This window comes from Lepidochelys olivacea, assembly GCF_965140295.1.
Source record: "Lepidochelys olivacea isolate rLepOli2 genome assembly, chromosome: 9".
Lineage (NCBI taxonomy): Eukaryota > Metazoa > Chordata > Testudines > Cheloniidae > Lepidochelys > Lepidochelys olivacea.
In genome coordinates this window covers 20,857,420-20,869,798 of record NC_140419.1, presented here as the reverse complement: position 1 = coordinate 20,869,798, position 12,379 = coordinate 20,857,420, and the positions used below count along the sequence as shown (strand labels likewise).

The following is a 12,379-nucleotide window of genomic DNA, read 5'->3' as shown; positions in this document are numbered from 1 at the left end:
AGAGAGTGCTGAACTGAAAGTCAGGATCCAAACATTTATGAGCTTCCAGGGATGTGGAGATCTGGACTTAATTTCTGGCTTTTGTGGGCAACTGGATCCAAACCCAGGAATGCAAATGTCAAATAGGTCCTGTCCTCCACAGACCCCACATACCAAAACTGTGCCCTAAAAGGGGGTTACACAGGAATTTACACCCCTGTTGTGTATCTCAGAGGAATGGCATCAGCCTACTATCTCTTTGAAGGGATGGCCAGATCCAGATTTTCCCCTTCCCCTATGTTTTCTAGGGTTAATGGTTTCCTCACCCACTCCTACACATACACTCAGCACTTCTTAAAATCAGGTTTCTGAGATATAAAATAGTAAAGCACTTATAATATACTTCATTTTTAGTGGCCCAAATACATTGATTTATACTCCACATTTTATTATTAGTATTGGACAAAATTCAAAGAGTCAGGAGTTGTATTCAAACTGGATATTGATCCAAAGTGTGTGTGGGCAGAAATGATATCAAATGTTAATTCAGGTATGTGCTGGTATAATGATACTGGTTAAAGCTGCGGTAGGATTCAAGAACTGAGTTCTTGTTGAAGGTGCTTTGGGAGTGCATCTCTGTAGTGTTGGGCGGTATAGTAAAAATAGTTGTGCTTTTATTTTAACGGGAGCTGTATGTGCTAGCTTCTCTGACAATGAGGACATGTATCAATACTATTGGATATTTATATACCTTTACACAGTAAATATACAGTAGTATTTTCAGCTATCTAAAACTCCTAACACTTGAGGTGGGAAAGTGATATTACTTATGGCTGTCAGACGTTACGAAATTGAAAATGATGAACTTCCAGATAGTCACAGACATGCCAAGATAAAAGCCCAGATTCTTGGAAATGACATGACTATCATCACTTGTTGACAAAATTGAAGGAGAGAACCTATAACCTACAATAATTGAGTTGGCTTTCAGTTCCATTTCTGCATAAGCAAGGAAAGTAAGAACACATCCTGGGCATATCAAACCCTTTTTGAAATGTCTATGAAGAAATATAAAGGATTTCTAAACAATTTGATGGAGTATTTTAATGGCTAATTGTCTAGTACACAGGTGCAGTTTAATCTATTTGACCCACACTGTTCAGCTAACACTACTACTCAACGTTTCAAAGGGCCAGCTTCAAATTACATCTTACACAGTTTTATATGAAAGGTTGCGTCACTCACTGAAATAATTCTCTACAGCAGTAATTCAGTGCATCTACTTGTCAGATGTCACCTAATCATTGAGGATAAGAATTAGAAAGATCAATGCGCTTAGAAGGCTGGGATTATTTGACTATAACTTGTTGCAGTGCATTACTTCAGTTCAGATTTTATCTAATGATTCACAAAATGTACTTTCTGAAAGTACTGCAGTGATGCTCCAACCCCCTAATTTTCAAAGCATTGCACACGGTTTAGCCATGCAACACTCATCACATCCAAAGGGTGTTATACAGTTCCCAACACCCCTGTCAAATCTTTGACATTTCTCACTTAATCACAAACTTTAGATGTAAGATGGCAGGTATCTATTAATTGTCAATCAAGTATGAGATTTACTCATTACATCCCAGATCCTCAGCTAGTGAAAATCTGTGTCGTTCCATTGACTTCAAGGATCTGGCCTGACAGGTTTAGAGCAATGCTGTCGAGTGCTTTCAAAAAAGTTTTAATGTATTTTTAGAACTATTATACAAAAATTGCCTTTAGAAAATTGAAAACAGCGTTGTGTTTCCTGCCAAATTTGCCAAGTAGGGTCTCTTGGTTAAGGCAGTTGAATGCTACCCTGGGGATCTGGATTCTACCCCTACTTCTGCCAGAGAGTTTCTATGTGATGCTAAGCAAATCTCTTAAACCAAGCTTTCCACAGGCAGTCACTACTTATGTTTTTCTAGGTGCCTGACTTGAGACCCTGTGATCTGATATGCAGAAGTGCTGAGAGTTCACAATGCAACTGAAGTCAATGGGAGCTATGCTTTGAACATTGAAAGTGTTATATAGTGGTAAGTACTCTGAAAAATCAAATTGGGCACCCAAATTTAGCGGCTACTTTGGATCTTGATCTCTCTGACTCCATTCCCCATCTATATTACAGGCGCATTATGAAGATAAGTTCATTAATGTTTGTGAAGCACTCAGACATGATAGTGAAGAGTGCCATAGAAAAACCAGGAGGAAATTAACAATTTTGAAGGGTTTGAATAATGTGCCATAAATAAGGAATAGAGCCACACAAAGAGCAGACAAAGGGCAGGTCTATACTACAGCCGGTATCAACACTCTGAGATCAATCCTCCAGCAGTCGATTTAGTGGGTCTAATAAAGACCCCACCAAATCGACTGCAGATTGCTCTCCAGTCAACCCCTGTACTCTACCCCTGATGAGAAGAGTAAGGTTAAGTCAACAGGAGATTTTCTCCCATCGACACCCCGCGGTAACTCGACCTAAGGTATATCGACTAAAGCTATGTTATTCACGTAGCTGGAGTTGTGTAGCGTAGGTTGACTTACCGTGGTAGTGTAGACATAGCCAAACAAATGATCACTGCCCATTTTGTACGCTGAATGAGGCAAGGCCCAGTGGAAAAAGTAGTATCTGAAGATGTAAATAAAGACCGTATCATAAGTGTAAGGGGAGGGAGGTGAATTTAGGTTGCAACAAGCAACCTTAATTCTGGCATTTCTTAACTTTTGAGTTCTTGATTTTGTAACCTTAATGTTTTTAACATGTTTTTTTTTAAACTGGTTATATAATTATACATAAAATTATTTATAAATATACAAAACATTAATTATCTGTTTGCCTGTATAAATATGTGAATGTGTGCACACAGCATACTTCCTTGGGGGAAAAAACAGTTTATATATGTAAGTTTGAACATTATGTTAACATACTGGTTGAAACAGGACTATGTTAACACAAACTGGATACCCTTTAGTTTGCACACTCTGGGCCTACGTAAGGCAGTTACAGCACAACACTTTAGTCCCCACCGCAACTTATGCCCCCATAGTCTGCACTGCAGGGCTGTGTACACAAGGCTTTAGGTAAGTTACATTTTGACACACAAACTGCTTAAGAATGTCTCTTTAAATACATGCAAGGATATATTTGCATGCCATGTGATTAACTTAAAAATACACAGGTTTCAGAGTAGCAGCCGTGTTAGTCTGTATTCGCAAAAAGAAAAGGAGGACTTGTGGCACCTTAGAGACTAACCAATTTATTAGAGCATAAGCTTTCGTGAGCTACAGCTCACTTCCTCAGATGCATATCGTGGAAACTGCAGCAGGCTTTATATATACACAGAGAATATGAAACAATACCTATTCCCACCCCACTGTCCTGCTGGTAATAGCTTATCTAAAGTGATTTCCAGCACAAATCCAGGTTTTCTCACCCTCCACCCCCCCACACAAATTCACTCTCCTGCTGGTGATAGCCCATCCAAAGTGACAACTCTTTACACAATGTGCATGACAATCAAGCTGGGCTATTTCCTGCATAAATCCAGGTTCTCACATCCCCCCACCCCCATACACACACAAACTCACTCTCCTGCTGGTAATAGCTCATCCAAACTGACCACTCTTCAAGTTAAAATCCAAGTTAAACCAGAACATCTGGGGGGGGGGGTAGGAAAAAACAAGAGGAAACAGGCTACCTTGCATAATGACTTAGCCACTCCAAGTCTCTATTTAAGCCTAAATTAATAGTATCCAATTTGCAAATGAATTCCAATTCAGCAGTTTCTCGCTGGAGTCTGGATTTGAAGTTTTTTTGTTTTAAGATAGCGACCTTCATGTCTGTGATCGCGTGACCAGAGAGATTGAAGTGTTCTCCGACTGGTTTATGAATGTTACAATTCTTGACATCTGATTTGTGTCCATTTATTCTTTTACGTAGAGACTGTCCAGTTTGACCAATGTACATGGCAGAGGGGCATTGCTGGCACATGATGGCATATATCACATTGGTGGATGTGCAGGTGAACGAGCCTCTGATAGTGTGGCTGATGTTATTAGGCCCTGTGATGGTGTCCCCTGAATAGATATGTGGGCACAGTTGGCAACGGGCTTTGTTGCAAGGATAAGTTCCTGGGTTAGTGGTTCTGTTGTGTGGTATGTGGTTGTTGGTGAGTATTTGCTTCAGGTTGCGGGGCTGTCTGTAGGCAAGGACTGGCCTGTCTCCCAAGATTTGTGAGAGTGTTGGGTCATCCTTTAGGATAGGTTGTAGATCCTTAATAATGCGTTGGAGGGGTTTTAGTTGGGGGCTGAAGGTGACGGCTAGTGGCGTTCTGTTATTTTCTTTGTTAGGCCTGTCCTGTAGTAGGTAACTTCTGGGAACTCTTCTGGCTCTATCAATCTGTTTCTTTACTTCTGCAGGTGGGTATTGTAGTTGTAAGAAAGCTTGACAGAGATCTTGTAGGTGTTTGTCTCTGTCTGAGGGGTTGGAGCAAATGCGGTTGTATCGCAGAGCTTGGCTGTAGACGATGGATCGTGTGGTGTGGTCAGGGTGAAAGCTGGAGGCATGCAGGTAGGAATAGCGGTCAGTAGGTTTCCGGTATAGGGTGGTGTTTATGTGACCATTGTTTATTAGCACTGTAGTGTCCAGGAAGTGGATCTCTTGTGTGGACTGGACCAGGCTGAGGTTGGTGGTGGGATGGAAATTGTTGAAATCATGGTGGAATTCCTCAAGGGCTTCTTTTCCATGGGTCCAGATGATGAAGATGTCATCAATATAGCGCAAGTAGAGTAGGGGCTTTAGGGGACGAGAGCTGAGGAAGCGTTGTTCTAAATCAGCCATAAAAATGTTGGCATACTGTGGGGCCATGCGGGTACCCATAGCAGTGCCGCTGATCTGAAGGTATACATTGTCCCCAAATGTGAAGTAGTTATGGGTAAGGACAAAGTCACAAAGTTCAGCCACCAGGTTAGCCGTGACATTATCGGGGATAGTGTTCTTGACGGCTTGTAGTCCATCTTTGTGTGGAATGTTGGTGTAGAGGGCTTCTACATCCATAGTGGCCAGGATGGTGTTATCAGGAAGATCACCGATGGATTGTAGTTTCCTCAGGAAGTCAGTGGTGTCTCGAAGGTAGCTGGGAGTGCTGGTAGCGTAGGGCCTGAGGAGGGAGTCTACATAGCCAGACAATCCTGCTGTCAGGGTGCCAATGCCTGAGATGATGGGGCGCCCAGGATTTCCAGGTTTATGGATCTTGGGTAGTAGATAGAATATCCCAGGTCGGGGTTCCAGGGGTGTGTCTGTGCGGATTTGATCTTGTGCTTTTTCAGGAAGTTTCTTGAGCAAATGCTGTAGTTGCTTTTGGTAACTCTCAGTGGGATCAGAGGGTAATGGCTTGTAGAAACTCGTGTTGGAGAGCTGCCAAGCAACCTCTTGTTCATATTCCGACCTATTCATGACGACAACAGCACCTCCTTTGTCAGCCTTTTTGTCGCTATCTTAAAACAAAAAAACTTCAAATCCAGACTCCAGCGAGAAACTGCTGAATTGGAATTCATTTGCAAATTGGATACTATTAATTTAGGCTTAAATAGAGACTTGGAGTGGCTAAGTCATTATGCAAGGTAGCCTGTTTCCTCTTGTTTTTTCCTACCCCCCCCCCCCAGATGTTCTGGTTTAACTTGGATTTTAACTTGAAGAGTGGTCAGTTTGGATGAGCTATTACCAGCAGGAGAGTGAGTTTGTGTGTGTATGGGGGTGGGGGGATGTGAGAACCTGGATTTATGCAGGAAATAGCCCAGCTTGATTGTCATGCACATTGTGTAAAGAGTTGTCACTTTGGATGGGCTATCACCAGCAGGAGAGTGAATTTGTGTGGGGGGGTGGAGGGTGAGAAAACCTGGATTTGTGCTGGAAATCACTTTAGATAAGCTATTACCAGCAGGACAGTGGGGTGGGAATAGGTATTGTTTCATATTCTCTGTGTATATATAAAGCCTGCTGCAGTTTCCACGATATGCATCTGAGGAAGTGAGCTGTAGCTCACGAAAGCTTATGCTCTAATAAATTGGTTAGTCTCTAAGGTGCCACAAGTCCTCCTTTTTTTTTTAAAAAATACACAAGCACTAAAATTATAATTGCATTACTTTGAATATGTAAATCTTCAAGGACATATATGGATGTTTAAGTTGGATTAAAAATCCCCAATTATCATATTAGCTATTAACTATTTGATAAAAAATAACCCATACTTAAAGATCATACTATTTAAAATCCAACATTAAAGAAGCATCTATTCAATGTACTAACTAAAATATAAAGTTTATGGTATTTGCTGCTATGTTAGTCAATTATTTATGTAAGTTGACTTCTTAATTAAGAGTCTGATCCAACTCCACTACAAAGCATATTAGTATTACCAGTGACTTCAATGGAACCTTGGTCTGGCCCAAAGTCTGGAGTTCCTAGAAGTCTGGGTACCTTAGACATGAATTAACTGATGATTATGTGAGGAAATACCTTTGTTGCAGGGAGCCTCCCTATCATGCTAGTTCTACACTTCATCTTGCAAGGGTTGTTGGCACAAGGGTATGCTCTGCAGAGGTACATATGTGCTGGGATGACATGGGACCATGCATGCCAATGGCACATGGGGCTGGTTGCAGGAGTTTCTGACTAGTCTCCATCTGCTTCAAGGTTTGTAGAGGTCATGGCAGTGGAAATGCAATTTAGGGATCTTCTCAGGGCTACTCAGCCTATGCCAGGAACAAAACTGCTGTCAGCACCCAAAAGTTGCTGAGACACAAGCCACCTCCCCTCAATAATTGTGCCAGGTTCTGCCCCAGTGGAGGAGAGAAGTGGAGCCCAGTTACAGCCTTCAAGACAGGGTTTGACAGAAAACTAGCAGACAGAGATTTTGAGGCTATTGCAGATTTCAGTTAGTGTTAATTCTCAGACACCTAACACTTTCATTCAGTAACAAAGTATTATAAAAGACATTCAAAATGTTAATTTCACTAAAGTGACACTCGCCTATATATAAAGGTGCCTTTTAAAGAATTATATGAGAGTCTTATCTCAAGCTAATAGATCTAAGTCATTAGCTTGAACATTATGACATCTATACATTGTACAATTAGGGCCTTTCTTAAATAATCTTAAGAAAAGACATGATCGTGCTTCATCCATATAAAGTTATTACTTAATCTTATTAATTTATATTCTCTGTCTTTATGCCACTGGTACCATATATAACCTCCCATTTTCATACCTTATGCAAGATTATAATATGAAAAGTCCTTGGTTACTGATAGAAGTATAACCTTTCTTATGCTGCCTGTCGTTTACCCTTGGGCCAAAAGCCAAAAATGAATGTAAGTTCTGCATCACATGCAGAGGAAGCAGGTGAGGCTCAGCTTTTGTCACAAGAGGAAAGGCAGGGAAGTCTATCAGTACAAGACATTTAGTTACAAAGTAGACCAGGAAAGTGGCAATGCTAAATATGATCCGTTTTTGCTTTCATTTTAATTAGGTTTTTCTTTTATCTCTGAAAAGTCAAGTTTAATGACACAGAATGTACATATCTAGCTATAAACTGGGATATTTTATTATTAAAATCTGGAAGGAACCAATAGGACCTACTTTTAAAAGTGTTAATGTTGGTTTTCAACCAACATCATCTTCCTGATTTAAACCAAACTGATGTATATTCAAGTACTTCTGTATTGTACACGCACTCCCAACATCTATTTTGCAGCACCTATTTTTAATTTAAACAAATATTAAATTGTTTGTGCAAAATTCTTATATATTGGTGAATACTTCCTGTCTGTGATATCTTTTTGAGAGACTTTATATTGGGGAAAATGAAGTATCACAGAGCAATGGGCAAAATATTTTCTTTGTGGTCAGAAAAGCACATCTCAACTGAAATTAGGGACAGCATATATGTTAGGAACAGAAATCTGCAATCCAGGTTACATAGCTATCTTTTGGGGATTTATTTTATTTCCCTTTCTTGCTCTTCTCCTCAGTGTTCACTCAGGAATTCATTGACCATTTCTATACAGATTGCTCCACATCCAGAGCTTCAAATTGGACCCTGGTACTTCTATCAAAGATTTAGAACTCAGATCTGCAAATCCTTACTCATGAGGATATGCAAATAATACAATTTAAATGCTACTTAGATGACAGGTTGTGCAGGATTGTGTCTATTATTTTGTTCATAATATCTTAATAGACCTGTGTGGCCTGATCCTGTGCATGCATAAGTCAATGGGAGTCTTGATTAAAAGGAGCAGTACTATATAGACAAATCCTATGCTCACACAGGGGTTATCAGCTTTTTGTATTGTGGGCCAGAATTGAACACAGAGGCTTTACTATTATACTTAACCACCTGAACCACCTTTCATTCACAGAAATTACTTATATGGAGAAGGAATATTTGGAAAGTATTCAATGTATTTTCCCCTCTTTTAATGTGAAACTAAAGCAGGAGAAAATGGTATCATGGCCATAATTCAGAAAGGTACTTAAGCACATGCATCATTTTAAAGGTGAGTAGTTCCAACCAACCGGACTTTTTGCATACTTCAAGTTAGACTTGTGCTTAAATACCTGGCTGAATTGGGGGCACCAGCAAATGATCCATGAATAATACTTTGTGAAAGATGCAAATATTTGAGACAGAGTTCCTAATTTTCAAACCCCTTTTTTCCTAAGTGCAATTTTAATTGCAATAAGAAAAGGAGCACTTGTGGCACCTTAGAGACTAACAAATTTATAAGAGCATAAGCTTTTGTGAGCTACAGCTCACTTCATCGGATGCATTCAGTGGAAAATACAGTAGGGAGATTTATATACACAGAGAACATGAAACAATGGGTGTTACCAAATCTCCCCACTGTATTTTCCACTGAATGCATCCGATGAAGTGAGCTGTAGCTCACGAAAGCTTATGCTCTTATAAATTTGTTAGTCTCCAAGGTGCCACGAGTACTCCTTTTCTTTTTATGGATACAGACTAACACAGCTGCTACTCTGAAACCTTTAATTGCAATGTTCAGTCACAAGATGGCAGCTCTGCTTCATAGTTTTATTTCTGCTTTAGTGGTGGATTTTTGGACCAGTTACAAAAAAGTACCAATATATGCTTCTTGTGTGGTTAAATTCACCCTCTCCTCTCTCTAGGTAAATATCATTTAGAATTCTGAAAGAGGATATATTAATATACCTATAGTTTTTTCTTTTCAGTGAAATCCTACACGGACATGCCCAACAGGAATATTAATGACGAATAAGGCCAAGAAGTTCAGACATACCCTTTCCATGGAATTTGCAGTCTGCATCACCGTAATGTTCATCAAAATATAATGATGCCTTTTGGAGACAACTGAACATTGTTCCTTTTAATATGTTTCATTTATTACACATATATGACACACAAATGGATTCTCTGTACAAAGCAATATTTCTCTAAATTCCTTTACTCCTTGTGCCCTTGTTTGTATTTTCATCAACTGAAATAGCCTTGCAGCATGCATGCATATGTATGCCTGTTCCCGTTAGAAATTTTCAATACTGGACTTGGATGTGGGAGTTGGTAGCAAAGCTCTGCTTGTTATGAGAGTTACTGGAGTGCACCTGGAACTCTTCTACTACATATTCTTTCTCATATTATGGTGATTGGCTCCTACGTGCTAAATTCCACATGTGGCTTGAGTAGTCCTATTATACAGTGATGAAATAATGTCTTCTGATGTATTAGATAACTGTACTTATACAAAAAGAAAAGGAGTACTTGTGGCACCTTAGACTGACAAATTTATTTATTATATAAGCTTTCGTGAGTTACAGATCACTTCAGCGGACGCACTATGGAAAGTTTTAGTCATGTTCAATGTAAAACTCTCAGTCAAACATTCTAGGGTTTAATCCAGCACCCACTCCCCCAAAATCCTTCTCTAGTTTAAAACCTTGTGATACAAAGTGTGACCATTGAGATGTAATGCCATTTCTTGCCTCTAGCCTTATTCACTTATAATCCCTCACATTAAAGTCTATATTGCGACTGGCCATTGCACAGATGAACAAGGAGGGAGGGCACATGCAGCTTTCTGTGACACTTACGCTTTCTGTGCAAGGGTCCATACAGGCACTGCTTTTTCCTTGTGTCCTCAGAAGCACTAACCACCACAAAAGAGTCTGAAAGAAGCAGGTGTATTGCTCCCATCACTTGCACAGCAGCCAGTAGTAGAATTGTTCGGAGAATGTTTTATTTTTTCCCCAGTGAGAATATCAACTTTTTTTGAAAAATTGAAAAACAAAATATTTCATTTTGGAAATGCTGTCAAGGTGCCTAATGCTCCCATTCTTTTTATAAGCCAGGCTCCTTGGTAAGACTGCAACCTCCCATGATGCACTCTCTGTAAGGGCAGGTGGTGGGAGATAATCCAGAGGGAGAGCCTGGTCCATAGCGGAGAATGAGGACAAAAGGAAACTACACTTCCTCTCCTGAGAGGCACTACTGTGGCATCCACAAACAAAAATAGTTTGGTTTTCAGCCAAAATCAAACTGTTTCACAAAATATTACATTTTCAGTGGAAATCAGGTACTTTTTTGTGAAAACTTCATTGATGCAAAACCTCAATTTTCTGTTGAAAAACCATTGTGATGGAACGTTTTCAACCAGCCCTAGCCAGCAGAGCTGTACTGCACCATTCCAAGGGCAGTACAATGTGCATACAGACCCCATTCATCAAGAAGTACTGTACCTGCCTTAAGCTGTCTTTGGGGTGGGTGGCTCCATGCTTCACCTCACTCCAGACTGGTCCTACCAGCACAACACTTGGAAGCATTACTTTATATTAAGGACTTGCCTAGCCTATCCAAATCCATTCTCATTTTTTAGATCCCTCTTCCTTTGTATACAGAATGAGTGACCTCAGTGTATCGTTAGCAAATTTCATCACCTAACTACTTAATCTTCTCTTAAGCAAAGTACATTAAATCCTTCTTCTGACCTTCATGGCAACCCACCAGCACTCAGTTCTGTTTACTCTCAGCAGCATCTACTCACAAGCACAGCGAGTCTTTGAAATCCAACATTGTTCTTAATAGCTTAAGTCCACTAACGCACAATGTTTACTAACCTTGATGATGAGTCTTTTGAGTCTAAATCAAATGCTTTCTGAAAGGTAGATTATGTCCATAGAATCCAACTCTCTACTCTTTTAAAAAAAAAGAATCTCAAAATTTCCTCTCAAAATCAGAATCCTTGTTTCTGAATTTAATATCGCTGAGAAGTTGTTAATGGATCTTTAATTATATCTGAATTAAAATATGCAAGTGTCTTTGCTTTGAGCCAGTATTAGCTAAAATATTATCTTAAATATGTACATAATAAATAGTATATTTGATACCATTACTAATTAATTATAGGTTGCATAAAAACTGAAAAGTTGACACAAATCTAAAATCAGCCCTAGAATTGCCCAGTGTACATATCTGTAGAGTAGTAACACATTTCTACTTGGCTATTAATAAATTGACTGTATTTTAGAATACTAATGATGTTTGTTCTATTCTGCATTGTGAAAGAATTACAGCAGTGCAAATAAGAAAGATGAGATTCATAGGTCTGCAGTATATAGGTATGCTAACTTTTTAATGCTTTTTTTAGTACGAGCGTGTTTTTTTTACACCTGTTAATTAGGTATCTTTGTGTTTATAAGGATTTACCTCTGTCCACTGAACAGGTACAGTATAGGTAGCTTTAGTGTAGGATTCCCTACACAACTCTGCCAATGTTCTTCAACAGTCCACAGGAATTAGATGATTTTGTTTCTGTGCCATTCCATTCCTGGTCTCTCTGAGGTGACTGCAGACAAGCATGTTTATTATTATTTACAATAGAAATAATAAAGCAAATTAAAGTTCTGTCTTCTCTTCCTCACTCGTTGATCAGACAATCACTCCTTTCTTCAAATCCCTACACTAGCTCTCCCTTGACCAAAAATGTCTGGGCCCTACAGCTCCAAACACAGGCCTCTGTCAGTCAAGTTAAATAAGAGTTCAGTTAGTTGTCAGCTATAGAAAAACTCTTATGTTCTTTCTAGGCAGCAATCAGCCAGTAATGGGCAGCACAGGGTCTGATGCTCTTCAACCCAGGGAGCTGCTCAGGATCAGAAAAGTGAAAAGATTGCTGAAAACCTTTCTAGCCCAACCTCCCCCTGCTCTGCAAGTTCTGTGCTGCACCTCTGCAACTAGCAGCACAGAATTTCACCCTAATCATTTAAGCCCCCGATCCTGAAAACAGGTCAAAACAGTTGCATGGAACCTTATTTAAGTCTGGAAGGGCTGCTTTT

The 12,379-nt window shown here is 39.6% G+C and overlaps 1 long non-coding RNA gene across 2 annotated transcripts in view; it reads left to right on the top strand.

The window, feature by feature from the left end:
- The window catches only part of LOC311526263, a 166,232-nt gene extending 156,828 nt beyond the window's left edge, over nt 1-9,404 (top strand). For both annotated transcript variants that reach the window (XR_014712980.1, XR_014712981.1), the window contains exons 2-3: nt 1,938-2,045; nt 9,266-9,404. This is a non-coding gene — a long non-coding RNA (uncharacterized lncRNA). The remainder of the gene's footprint in view (nt 1-1,937; nt 2,046-9,265) is intronic.
- Nucleotides 9,405-12,379: the final 2,975 nt, after the last annotated feature.